At 44.0% G+C, this 14553-nt stretch overlaps 1 pseudogene across 1 annotated transcript; it reads left to right on the plus strand.

Annotated features, from left to right (window-relative positions):
- Nucleotides 1-1375: 1375 nt before the first annotated feature.
- On the plus strand, nt 1376-14347 carry LOC311147688 (eosinophil peroxidase-like; annotated as a pseudogene). Its single transcript, XR_014615644.1, has 12 exons — nt 1376-1533; nt 2524-2708; nt 2830-2962; nt 3728-3857; nt 3981-4187; nt 4600-4963; nt 5176-5336; nt 5553-5811; nt 5955-6125; nt 13000-13237; nt 13409-13676; nt 14284-14347. The product of XR_014615644.1 is annotated as an eosinophil peroxidase-like (transcript).
- The last annotated feature ends 206 nt before the right edge of the window (nt 14348-14553 follow it).

Raw genomic sequence — 14553 nt, forward strand, 5'->3', positions numbered from 1 at the left:
CAAGGAAACGATCCGGCAGCATTCCCTCAAAGTCAATAAAGTGTCATTCCCTGAAACAAGGAAGAATGATGGTGAGAATCTGTTTTATTTCAAATGACCTTAGTCATGTTTAGAGTTAGGGACCTTCATTTTTTTACTGAAACTTCCCTATGGAGGTCGTTTCAACAGACTATAGCTAGCTCTGGGGGTCTACCCAATGGACCAATTTGACTTTACAAAAGTAAAGTTTGTGACTTGAGATCAGTGCTTTACGATACAATCCTAAAGCACATATTTCAATCACAATGCACAAGTCTGTTGCATGATGTCAATTTCCCTAATTCAAATATCGCAAAGCTGCAATCTTAGAAAAAAGGGTTCCAAAAGGGTTATTCGGCTGTCCCCATAGAAACTGTGCTGGTTGTAAGTGCACCATTTCAGTAGTACACAGCAGCTCAAAATAAAGTAATTCATCCATTCTTGTATTATTGTTAGCCCAGACCGTAGACCATGCAGGCATAATCATCACAATCATTTAACTCATCATACTGCAAAAGGGTTCTAGCAGGAAACAGCTGGCCTGAATATAGAGTAGCCAGGTGATTGTAAATTATTATTTTTTCAAATACCATTTATCTTGATTGACTCAAAAGTAACACATTAAATAATATTATCAATCAATGATCGATTTGGTCAAGGCCAGGCCAGACATGCGGAAAGAAGGAACGCCTGACAGACGTCAGATAATAGGGTGAGGCTTTGCAACATTGACTATAAATAGAACTGTTAGCTCTATACATCTTCAGACAACAGTTTACTTCTCAACAAGACTTCACAACAAGAGTTGTTAAAACAAAGGTAAGATTGAATAAAATAAAATAAATGTTGCTATATGTTTCTCTTGTCTGGTCTGATAATCAGGTTATATTTTAGTTTTTCTGTTCTCCATGGTAATTCTGATCCATGCATGAATGTTTTATTAATAAGGATGTCAAATGATTCAAACATTTAATTGATTTAATCACAGGATTTGCTGTGATTAATCGCAATTAATCGTAAATTATTCAGAATTTGCTCAAACTAAGCTGTATAAGATGTTTTCAGTGCATTTTCAACGCTTTCAGACAATGCGGTTAATCACAAGAGGAAAAAAAGAGTGCACTAAAATTACATAGAGTTAACTCGAGTTAACTGATTTACTCTGACAGCCCTAGTTTTTATTATTAATATTGTGTGCAAAAGTATTTCGTGATTTTTTTGTTGTTGAGATGTCTCTGTAGTTCTCTCTCACAATCTGAAAAGCAGCTATAAGCAAAAGATGTGCACATTACATTGAAGAGAGCAGCATGTTTTTTTAAGGATGGTAAACTGATAAACCCCTTTCTGCTTTTCAGAGATGAAGTTGTTTCCCTCTCTCCTGGCATTGTGGCTGTGCCTGATGTTCATCCAGCTAGCCCTGTCTACAGAGGACAGTTTGGGTGGCCCTTTCATTCACAGTTCAATAGAGGAGGCAAAGAGACTCGTAGATGAAGCCTACAAGTACTCCAGAGAAAAGTCAGTAAACCTGACAGTTGACCTCTTCAGATCTCTGTCTTTGTAAATTGTGTAAAATTGAAATAACCAGCACTAGTGTCTTATGCAACTAACACAATTGTCTCACTCAGTCGAAGAAACTGATTTGCACTAGCCTTGTCTCACTCAGTCGAAGAAACTGATTTGCACTAGCCTTGTCTCACTCAGTCGAAGAAACTGATTTGCACTTTCTTATTTTTTAATTCGCTTAATTTTTTCCTTTTGTATTTCCTTTAGAAAATAATGGGTTCATCATTTCTATTTCTCATAAGTTCTTATGATTAGTACAATAAATCTGCCTCTGTACAGAGATTCTATTCAACTGCAGGAGCTTGTTTCTGTTCATAACTCTGTCATCTGCTTGTCCAGTGGTGGAAAAAGTACCCAATTGTCATACTTGAGTAAAAATAAAGATACCTTAATAGAAAATAAGTCACCCAGTAAAATTCTACTTGAGTAAAAGTATTTAGTTTTAAATTTACTTAAGTATCAAAAGTAAATGTAATTGGTAAAATATATTTAAGTATCAATAGTAAAAGTATAAATAATTTCAAATTCCTTACATTAAGCAAACAAGATGCCACCATTTTCTTGTTTTTTAAATTTACAGATAGTAAGGGGCACACTCCAACACTCAGACATAATTTACAAATGAGGCATTTGTGTTTAGTGAGTCCGCCAGATCAGAGGCAGTAGGGATGACCAGGGATGTTCTCTTGATAAGTGTGTGAATTGGACCATTTTCCTGTCCTGCTAAGCATAAAAAATGAAACAAGTACTTTTGAGTGTCAGGGAAAATGTATGGAGTAAAAAGTAGATTATTTTCTTTAGGAATGTAGCGGAGTAAAAGTACAAGTTGTCAATATTATAAATAGTAAAGTAAAGTACAGATACCCCAAAAAACTACTTAAGTAGTACTTTAAAGTATTTTTACTTAAGTACTTTACACCACTGTGCTTGTCCATATCTTAGGAGTCTGGAGAGAGTGCGTGGACAGTCCACAAGGCCCTCAGATGTCCTGCGTCTCATGAAGCAGCCTGCCAGGGACACGCGCTCTGCTGTACGGTCTGCAGACTACCTGGAGAACACCCTGAGACTGATCCATGAGAAAGTCCACCGCAACCACAGGCTGCACAAACGCTCACTCAACGCAACAGGTCAGTTTCACACAAATACACATAACCACGTACACACAAACACACATACACTCAGACACACACACACACCCATCCACACACAAACACATCCACACATTATTCCTTATCTCTTGTTTCTCAGACCTCCTCACAACACAGGAGCTAGACACCATTGCCCGGGTAACCGGCTGTGCAGCTCGTGTCAGCATACCCTCCTGCCGCACCACACCCAACGTTAACAAGTACCGCACAGCCACCAGTGTCTGCAACAACCTGTAAGAGCACCAGGGGCATGACAGGTTTTATACTTTGACGCAACAATTTTAAAGCCTTGTGCACAGTAGTTGTATAGGGTGGAATATAAAGGTAAGTGCAATCAGTGTAGGTCTGAGGTCTGGCTATGCAGTCATAGGTCGCAGGAGATGTGGCCTTATACAGATAACTGCCAAAATAAAGGAAACACCAACATAAAGTGTATTAATATGGCGTTGGGCCACCACGATCCGCCAGAAAGGCTTCAATGCACCTTGGCATATATTCTACAAGTGTCTGGAACTCTATTGGAGGGATGTGACACCATTCTTCCACGAGAAATTCCATAATTTGGTGTTTTGTTGACGGTAGTGGAAAAAACTGTCTCAGGCACTGCTCCAGAATCTCCCATAAGTGTTGAATTGGGTTGAGATCTGGTGACTGAGGCAGCCATGGCATATGGTTTACATAATTTTCATGCTCATCAAACCATTCAGTGACCACTCGTACTGTGCCCTGTGGATGGGGGCATTGTCATTCTATAGGGGCATAGCTATGGTAGCCAAAATAATGGCATGCCCAGCATTTTTATACATGACCCTTATCATGATGGGATGTTAATTGCTTAATTAACTCAGGAACCACACCTGTGTGGAAGCACCTGCTTTCAATATACTTTGTATCCCTCATTTACTCAAGTATTTCCATTATTTTGGCAGTTACCTGTACCTTGAGTTTCTCAAGTGAGGTTTCTCTATTCTGATTTGTATTTTCTTCTTTCTTCTTAGGAAGTACCCTCGTCTTGGAGCCTCAAACACCCCCTTCACTCGTTGGCTGCCTGCTCAGTATGACGATGGGGTCTCTAGACCCAAAAGCTGGGACCCAAACAGGAGCTTCAACAACTTTGTGCTCCCTCTGGTATGATGACAATAAATATACATAGTTGGAATAACTGCTACTATTTCACCACAAGTTAGATATAAAGTAATATAATTGTCTTTCATTGTTCTCCCTCTGCCCTCTTTCCCTCCCTGTGTGCAGGTAAGGGAGGTCTCTAACCGTATCCTGGCAACCAATGACGCCGGTGTAGAGAGCGATCGCGAGTTCACACACATGGTCACCATTTTTGGCCAGTGGAACGACCATGACCTGACATTCACGCCCGAATCCCCCAGCATCCGTGCCTTCAGCAACGGCCTGGACTGTGATCAGAGTTGTGAACGCTCCGAACCCTGTTTCCCCATCCAGGTCAGTCACCGCTCTCACATCACATCCCACAGCCCAACACTTACAGCAGGCACTATGACTATACAGTCACCCCTGTATATCTGGACCTTTTCTATCCATGGTCAATGGATTATTTAAGCAATAAGGCCAGAGGAGGTGTGGTATATAGCCAATATACCATGGCTAAGGGACGTTCTTCGCACGACGCAACACGGAGTGCCTGGACACAGCCCTTAGCCGTGGAATATTGGCCATATATCACAAACCCCCGAGATACCTTATTGCTATTATTAACTTGTTACCCAACATAATTAGAGCAATAAAAATAAGCGTTTTGTCATACCCGTGGTATACGTTCTGATATACCACAGCTGTCAGTCAATCAGCATTCAGGGCTCAAACCCCCCACCTCCGTCTTGTCCTCCATGACCAGATTCCTCTCAATGACCCACGCTTGCCCACTGGCCCAGACAGCTGCATCCCAGTCTTCCGATCAGCGCCCGTGTGCGGCACAGGAAAGTCTGCTTTCAATTTCGGTGACATGGCCAACAGGAGGGAGCAGATCAATGCCCTGAATGCCTTCCTGGACTTGGGGCAGGTGTACGGCTCTGAGGAGGGGTTGGCGCGTGACTTACGTGACCTCACCAACGATGGAGGCCTGCTGCGTGTCAACAAAGAGTTCAAAGACAAAGGACGCGAGTTTCTACCTTTCACTGACGTGAAGGGGAACATGTGTGCAACCCGCGGGAGAATCACCTAAGTCACCAATGCCACGGAGGTGCCCTGCTTCATTGCAGGTTAGCCTTTCAACTCTGTTTGTCCGAAGAGTAGACCAATGTATATTTAGGTTAAAGTGTAAGAAACAGAATGATGACAAAAAGCGATAGAACTTTGACTAGAGGAAGTCTTTGACTTTCATGTATAATAGTTGTCCAGATACAGAAACACAATGTGCATGATGTTAATCTCAATCACTATTTGGCCTCACCTATAAGTCTCTGTCTTCCAGGTGATACTCGTGTGGATGAAAACATAGCTTTGACATCCATTCACACAATGTTCATGCGTGAGCACAACCGTCTGGCCCGTGCCCTGCGTCGTCTCAACCCACATTGGGACGGTGACACACTCTATCAGGAGGCCCGCAAGATCATGGGCGCCTACGCACAGGTACCAGTAACAGACTCATATCACCATATGATGTCATCTCCTTCTCTCCGCTATAGGTCCAGTGCTCTCTAACACACACTCTCCTTCCCTCTGCTTCTCCTCCTCACACACATACAGTAAACAGTCTTTGATCTTCTCACGTTGACACAGCTTCCCTGTCACATAAACACCTCAAAATGAATGTACTCTCACTCTCTTCTTCACCCTCCCTCCCAGGTGTTTGTGTTCAGGGACTACCTGCTGCACATTGTGGGTCCAGATGCCATGGCCCGGTAGCTCGGCCGTTACCCTGGCTACAATGAGACGATTGATCCCAGCATTGCCAACGTGTTTGCGACAGCAGCTTACCGCTTTGCCCACCTGGCCATCCAGCCCATGCTGTCCCGCCTGGACAGCAACAACAGGGAGAATCCCAGGTTCCCCAGCGTGCCCCTTTTCAAGGCCTTCTTCACCCCCTGGAGGCTGGTGTTTGAGGGTGAGTGGTGGTGGGTCACATAGGAATGCTTTGCAGACCCCTTGCCAGTTGTAAACTAATTCACTCTCTGGATTATTAACAGTCTATGATGGGGGGAAAGGTAAAAAACAACAACATCCTATTCTCTGTCTGTCCTCCTTTAGGTGGTATCGACCCTCTGATCCGAGGTTTGGTGGGTCGGCCTGCTAAGCTGAACACCCAGGACCACATGATGGTGGATGCTCTGAGGGAAAAACTATTCCAGTTTATAAGCCACCTGGCTCTGGACCTGGGCTCCCTCAACATGCAGCGTGGACGTGACCATGGCCTGCCTGGTACACACCCTCCACATTCCATCTATACCGTTATACTGCTACCACAGATAAACACATCTATACTGTTATACTGCTCCACAGATAAACACATCTATACTGTTATACTGCTCCATAGATAAACACATCTATACTGTTATACTGCTCCACAGATAAACACATCTATACTTTTATACTGCTACCACAGATAAACACATCTATACTGTTATACTGCTCCACAGATAAACACATCTATACCGTTATACTGCTCCACAGATAAATACATCTATACTGTTATACTGCTCCACAGATAAACACATCTATACTGTTATACTGCTCCACAGATAAATACATCTATACTTTTATACTGCTACCACAGATAAACACATCTATACTGTTATACTGCTCCACAGATAAACACATCTATACTGTTATACTGCTCCACAGATAAACACATCTATACTGTTATACTGCTCCATAGATAAACACATCTATACTGTTATACTGCTCCACAGATAAACACATCTATACTTTTATACTGCTACCACAGATAAACACATCTATACTGTTATACTGCTCCACAGATAAACACATCTATACCGTTATACTGCTCCACAGATAAATACATCTATACTGTTATACTGCTCCACAGATAAACACATCTATACTGTTATACTGCTCCACAGATAAATACATCTATACTTTTATACTGCTACCACAGATAAACACATCTATACTGTTATACTGCTCCACAGATAAACACATCTATACTGTTATACTGCTCCACAGATAAACACATCTATACTGTTATACTGCTCCACAGATAAATACATCTATACCGTTATACTGCTCCATAGATAAACACATCTATACTGTTATACTGCTCCACAGATAAACACATCTATACTGTTATACTGCTACCACAGATAAACACATCTATACTGTTATACTGCTCCACAGATAAACACATCTATACTGTTATACTGCTCCATAGATAAACACATCTATACCGTTATACTGCTCCACAGATAAACACATCTATACTGTTATACTGCTCCATAGATAAACACATCTATACTGTTATACTGCTACCACAGATAAACACATCTATACTGTTATACTGCTCCACAGATAAACACATCTATACTGTTATACTGCTCCACAGATAAACACATCTATACTGTTATACTGCTCCACAGATAAACACATCTATACTGTTATACTGCTCCACAGATAAACACATCTATACTGTTATACTGCTCCACAGATAAACACATCTATACTGTTATACTGCTCCACAGATAAACACATCTATACCGTTATACTGCTACCACAGATAAACACATCTATACTGTTATACTGCTCCACAGATAAACACATCTATACTGTTATACTGCTCCACAGATAAACACATCTATACTGTTATACTGCTACCACAGATAAACACATCTATACTGTTATACTGCTACCACAGATAAACACATCTATACTGTTATACTGCTACCACAGATAAACACATCTATACTGTTATACTGCTCCACAGATAAACACATCTATACTGTTATACTGCTCCACAGATAAACACATCTATACTGTTATACTGCTCCACAGATAAACACATCTATACTGTTATACTGCTCCACAGATAAACACATCTATACCGTTATACTGCTCCACAGATCAACAAATCTATACTGTTATACTGCTACCACAGATAAACACATCTATACTGTTATACTGCTCCATAGATAAACACATCTATACTGTTATACTGCTCCATAGATAAACACATCTATACTGTTATACTGCTCCATAGATATACACATCTATACTGTTACCACAGACAAACATCTATACTGTTATACTGCTCCACAGATAAACACATCTATACTGTTATACTGCTCCACAGATAAACACATCTATACTGTTATACTGCTACCACAGATAAACACATCTATACTGTTATACTGCTACCACAGACAAACACATCTATTCTGTTATACTGCTCCACAGATAAACACATCTATACTGTTATACTGCTCCACAGATCAACAGATCAACACATCTATACTGTTATACTGCTCCAGAGATAAACACATCTATACTGTTATACTGCTCCATAGATAAACACATCTATACCGTTATACTGCTACCACAGATAAACACATCTATACTGTTATACTGCTCCACAGATAAACACATCTATACTGTTATACTGCTCCATAGATAAACACATCTATACCGTTATACTGCTACCACAGATAAACACATCTATACTGTTATACTGCTCCATAGATAAACACATCTATACTGTTATACTGCTCCACAGATAAACACATCTATACTGTTATACTGCTCCACAGATAAACACATCTATACCGTTATACTGCTCCACAGATCAACAAATCTATACTGTTATACTGCTCCACAGATAAACACATCTATACCGTTATACTACTCCACAGATAAACACATCTATACTGTTATACTGCTCCACAGATAAACACATCTATACTGTTATACTGCTCCACAGATAAACACATCTATACTGTTATACTGCTCCATAGATAAACACATCTATACCGTTATACTGCTCCACAGATAAACACATCTATATTGTTATACTGCTCCATAGATAAACACATCTATACTGTTATACTGCTCCATAGATAAACACATCTATACTGTTATACTGCTCCATAGATAAACACATCTATACTGTTATACTGCTACCACAGACAAACACATCTATACTGTTATACTGCTCCACAGATAAACACATCTATACTGTTATACTGCTCCACAGATAAACACATATATACTGTTATACTGCTACCACAGATAAACACATCTATACTGTTATACTGCTACCACAGACAAACACATCTATTCTGTTATACTGCTCCACAGATAAACACATCTATACTGTTATACTGCTCCACAGATCAACAGATCAACACATCTATACTGTTATACTGCTCCAGAGATAAACACATCTATACTGTTATACTGCTCCATAGATAAACACATCTATACCGTTATACTGCTACCACAGATAAACACATCTATACTGTTATACTGCTCCATAGATAAACACATCTATACTGTTATACTGCTCCATAGATAAACACATCTATACCGTTATACTGCTCCACAGATAAACACATCTATACTGTTATACTGCTACCACAGATAAACACATCTATACTGTTATACTGCTCCACAGATAAACACATCTATACCGTTATACTGCTCCATAGATAAACACATCTATACTGTTATACTGCTCCACAGATAAACACATCTATACCGTTATACTGCTCCTGTCACGATGTTAGAAATGGTGTGGTGTGGAATCAAGCGCAGAAGCAGATGGACAGTCCAACAAGACTTTACTGTAGAGTGCAAAAATAAATCCAACAAAGCCAGAGGCCAAAAAGACGCACACAGGCGTCAAAACACGAGCGCACACACAGGGCGCAAAACTCTCCTCAACCGAGGAGGTAGCTCAATGGTAAAGGCGTACCGAAACACGGGTAACGCACGAACACCTGACACAAAACAATAAACGATACGTAACGTCCTCAGACAATGACTGACAAGGAACAAAAACCCACAAACACAAGGTGAACACAGACAGTTTAAATATGGCTCCCAATCAGAGATAACGAGCCGACAGCTGACACTCGTTACCTCCGATTGGGAGTCATTTGACCAAACAAGGAAAACACAACCAATGACAACCCAACCAAACCAAACACAACCAAAACGAACACACCCTGGCTCAAAATACAAAGTCCCGGAGCCAGAGCGTGACAGTACCCCCCCCTAAAGGCGCGGACTGCGACCGCGCCTCCAAAACCCCAAATAGGGGAGGGCTGGGTGGGTGTTGCTCCTCGGAGGCGGCTCCGGCTCCGGGCTTGACCACCACCCTACTTCAATCCCCCCGTAATGGCCCCGATCCGATCTGACCCAGCTGGCTGGATCAGGACTGACGACGCGCACCCCTGGCTTAGCGCGTGAGGCAGGAACGGACCGGACCTGGCTGACGATACGCACCCTAGGCTTGGTGCGTGGAGCCGGAACGGACCTCACCAGGCTGACGACTCGCATCCCTGGCTTGGTGCGAGTAGCAGGAATGGGCTGGACCAGGCTGACGACTCGCACCCTTGGCTTGGTGCGAGTAGCAGGAACAGGCTGGACCAGGCTGACGACTCGCACCCTTGGCTTGGTGCGAGTAGCAGGAACGGGCTGGACCAGGCCGACGACTCGCATCCCTGGTTTGGTGCGAGTAGCAGGAACGAGCTGGACCAGGCTGACGACTTGCATCCCTGGTTTGGTGCGAGTAGCAGGAACGGGCTGGACCAGGCTGACGCCTCGCACCCCTGGCTTGGTGCGAGTAGCAGGAACGGACCTCACCAGGCTGACGACTCGCATCCCTGGTTTGGTGCGAGTGGCAGGAACAGGCCGGGTCGGGCTGGCGACGCACACCGTAGGCTTTGTGCGTGGAGCAGGGACAGGCCGGGCTGGGCTGGCGACGCACCTCGTAGGCTTGGTGCGTGGAGCAGGGACAGGCCGGGCTGGGCTGTCGACGCACACCACTGACTTGGTGGGAATGGCAGGAACCGGCCGGGCTGGGCTGACGACGCGCACCACTGCCTTGGTGGGAATAGCAGGAACAGGCCGGACCGTACTGGGGACACACACTACTGGCCCCACGCAGGGATCAGGAACGGGCCGGACCGGACTGGTTACACACCCCAGTACCTCTCGCCGTGCCTCCACACTTTCCCTCTCCTCTGTGCCCAGTGGCCCCCCTAACCTGGCGGCCTTCTCTGCCAACGCTTTGCACCGCTCTAACCCGTACACCTGCTGCCCCGACGTCGTGAGCCCCCCCCTAAAAATTTCCTGGGGGTCTCTCCTCCCCGTGGCCCAGGCCTCTCTCCCTCTTGCCAGACTCGCAATCATCTCCTCCCACGTCCATCCTCTCTCCTCGTCACGCTGCTTGATCTGGTTAAGGTGGGTTTTTCTGTCACGATCGTTGGTTAGAGAGGACCAAGGCGCAGCGTGTTGAGCGAACATACTTTAATAGTAAAGTGCACACACGAATACAAAACAATAAACGATACGTAACGTCCTCAGACAATGACTGACAAGGAACAAAAAACCCCAAACACAAGGTGAACACAGACAGTTTAAATATGGCTCCCAATCAGAGATAACGAGCCGACAGCTGACACTCGTTACCTCCGATTGGGAGTCATTTGACCAAACAAGGAAAACACAACCAATGACAACCCAAACAAACCAAACACAACCAAAACGAACACACCCTGGCTCAAAATACAAAGTCCCGGAGCCAGAGCGTGACAGCTCCATAGATAAACACATCTATACTGTTATACTGCTACCACAGATAAACACATCTATACTGTTATACTGCTCCATAGATAACCACATCTATACTGTTATACTGCTCCACAGATCAACACATCTATACTGTTATACTGCTCCACAGATAAACACATATATACTGTTATACTGCTACCACAGATAAACACATCTATACTGTTATACTGCTCCACAGATAAACACATCTATACCGTTATACTGCTACCACAGATAAACACATCTATACTGTTATACTGCTCCACAGATAAACACATCTATACTGTTATACTGCTACCACAGATAAACACATCTATACTGTTATACTGCTCCAGATAAACACATCTATACTGTTATACTGCTACCACAGATAAACACATCTATACTGTTATACTGCTCCACAGATAAACACATCTATACTGTTATACTGCTCCACAGATAAACACATCTATACTGTTATACTGCTCCACAGATAAACACATCTATACTGTTATACTGCTCCACAGATAAACACATCTATACCGTTATACTGCTCCACAGATAAACACATCTATACTGTTATACTGCTCCAGATAAACACATCTATACTGTTATACTGCTACCACAGATAAACACATCTATACTGTTATACTGCTCCACAGATAAACACATCTATACTGTTATACTGCTCCACAGATAAACACATCTATACTGTTATACTGCTCCACAGATAAACACATCTATACCGCTATACTGCTCCACAGATAAACACATCTATACTGTTATACTGCTCCACAGATAAACACATCTATACCGTTATACTGCTACCACAGATAAACACATCTATACTGTTATACTGCTCCACAGATAAACACATCTATACTGTTATACTGCTCCACAGATAAACACATCTATACTGTTATACTGCTCCACAGATAAACACATCTATACTGTTATACTGCTCCACAGATAAACACATCTATACCGTTATACTGCTCCACAGATCAACACATCTATACTGTTATACTGCTCCACAGATAAACACATCTATACTGTTATACTGCTCCACAGATAAACACATCTATACTGTTATACTGCTACCACAGATAAACACATCTATACTGTTATACTGCTCCACAGATAAACACATCTATACCGTTATACTGCTCCACAGATAAACACATCTATACTGTTATACTGCTACCACAGATAAACACATCTATACTGTTATACTGCTCCACAGATAAACACATCTATACTGTTATACTGCTCCATAGATAAACACATCTATACCGTTATACTGCTCCACAGATAAACACATCTATATTGTTATACTGCTACCACAGATAAACACATCTATACTGTTATACTGCTCCACAGATAAACACATCTATACTGTTATACTGCTCCATAGATAAACACATCTTTACCATTCAACTCATATCCTTTACCTATGTTATAATTTCTCCTTTGATATACTGTATCTATCAGTTCCATTCATGCATTATTTCCTTTCTCTATCCTAACCTAGACTACAATGCTTGCCGTAAATTCTGTGGGCTCTCAACGCCTAGTAACCTGGACGAGCTGGCCGTGGTTCTGGACAACACAGACCTGGCCTTCAGACTGCTGCAGCTCTACGGCACTCCAGATAACATTGATGTGTGGATGGGGGGCGTGGCTGAACCCTTCGTGCACGGGGGCCGCGTCGGGCCTCTCTTCACCTGCCTCATCGCCACCCAGTTCCAGAGGATCCGCCAGGGAGACAGGTGTGTGTGTGTGTGTGTGTGTGTGTGTGTGTGTGTGTTTGTGTGTGTGTGTGTGTGTGTCATTGCCTGACCTGCATCAAGTAAGGTATTTGACATAGCACTGCCACTTTTTAAAGATCCAGTGTGTGTTTCTCTGTTAGAGTATGTCTCATATTGCTTGTTGATCCCCAGGCTGTGGTATGAAAACCCAGGCGTCTTCACCTCGGCACAGAGGAATGCCCTGAGAAATGCCTCTCTGGCCCTGATCATCTGTGATAACACTGGCATTACAGCCGTGTCCCGTGACCCCTTCAGCATCCCCGGGGGAGGGAACACACCCATCAACTGCAACAAGGTCCCGAAATTAAACCTTAGAGCCTGGAAGGAGAGCGCTTCTATGGCCGATCAGGAGCAGCAGGATGAGGAGCCGGATCAGGAGCCGTCAGAACAGGACAACGAGGTAACTGATTGAACTTCAATATCAGTTAAGGTGACATTTAATCCATCCATAACCCATCCACCCATCTCTCCATCCACCCCTCTCTCCATCCATCCTTCTCTCCATCCCCTCCTCTCTCGTCCCCTCCTCTCTCCATCCCCTCCTCTCTCCATCCCCTCCTCTCTCGTCCCCTCCTCTCTCCATCCCCTCCTCTCTCCATCCCCTCCTCTCTCGTCCCCTCCTCTCTCCATCCCCTCCTCTCTCCATCCCCTCCTCTCTCCATCCCCTCCTCTCTCCATCCCCTCCTCTCTCCATCCCCTCCTCTCTCGTCCCCTCCTCTCTCCATCCCCTCCTCTCTCCATCCCCTCCTCTCTCGTCCCCTCCTCTCTCCATCCCCTCCTCTCTCCATCCCCTCCTCTCTCGTCCCCTCCTCTCTCCATCCCCTCCTCTCTCCATCCCCTCCTCTCTCCATCCCCTCCTCTCTCGTCCCCTCCTCTCTCGTCCCCTCCTCTCTCCATCCCCTCCTCTCTCCATCCCCTCCTCTCTCCATCCCCTCCTCTCTCATCCCCTCCTCTCTCCATCCCTCCTCTCTCCAGACATCATCCTCTTTTTCTCTATTCCTCTCTAGATCTGATGTGATGTGAGCCCCTCCTCCCGACGCCCCCGAACACCCCCCGGACGCCCCTGGACACCCCCCGACGCCCCCGGATGCCCCAGCAGCAACATACGCCATCCAGCAGCTCACCGCCTTCTCTCACCCACAACCCTTCTCTGTCCAGCTGGCCGACAACTTCCTCACCCACAACCCTTCTCTGTCCAGCTGGCCGACAACTTCCTCACCCACAACCCTTCTCTGTCCAGCTGGCCGACAACTTCCTCACCCACAACCCTTCTCTGT

This window comes from Coregonus lavaretus (assembly GCF_964263955.1).
Source record: "Coregonus lavaretus genome assembly, chromosome: 20".
Lineage (NCBI taxonomy): Eukaryota > Metazoa > Chordata > Actinopteri > Salmoniformes > Salmonidae > Coregonus > Coregonus lavaretus.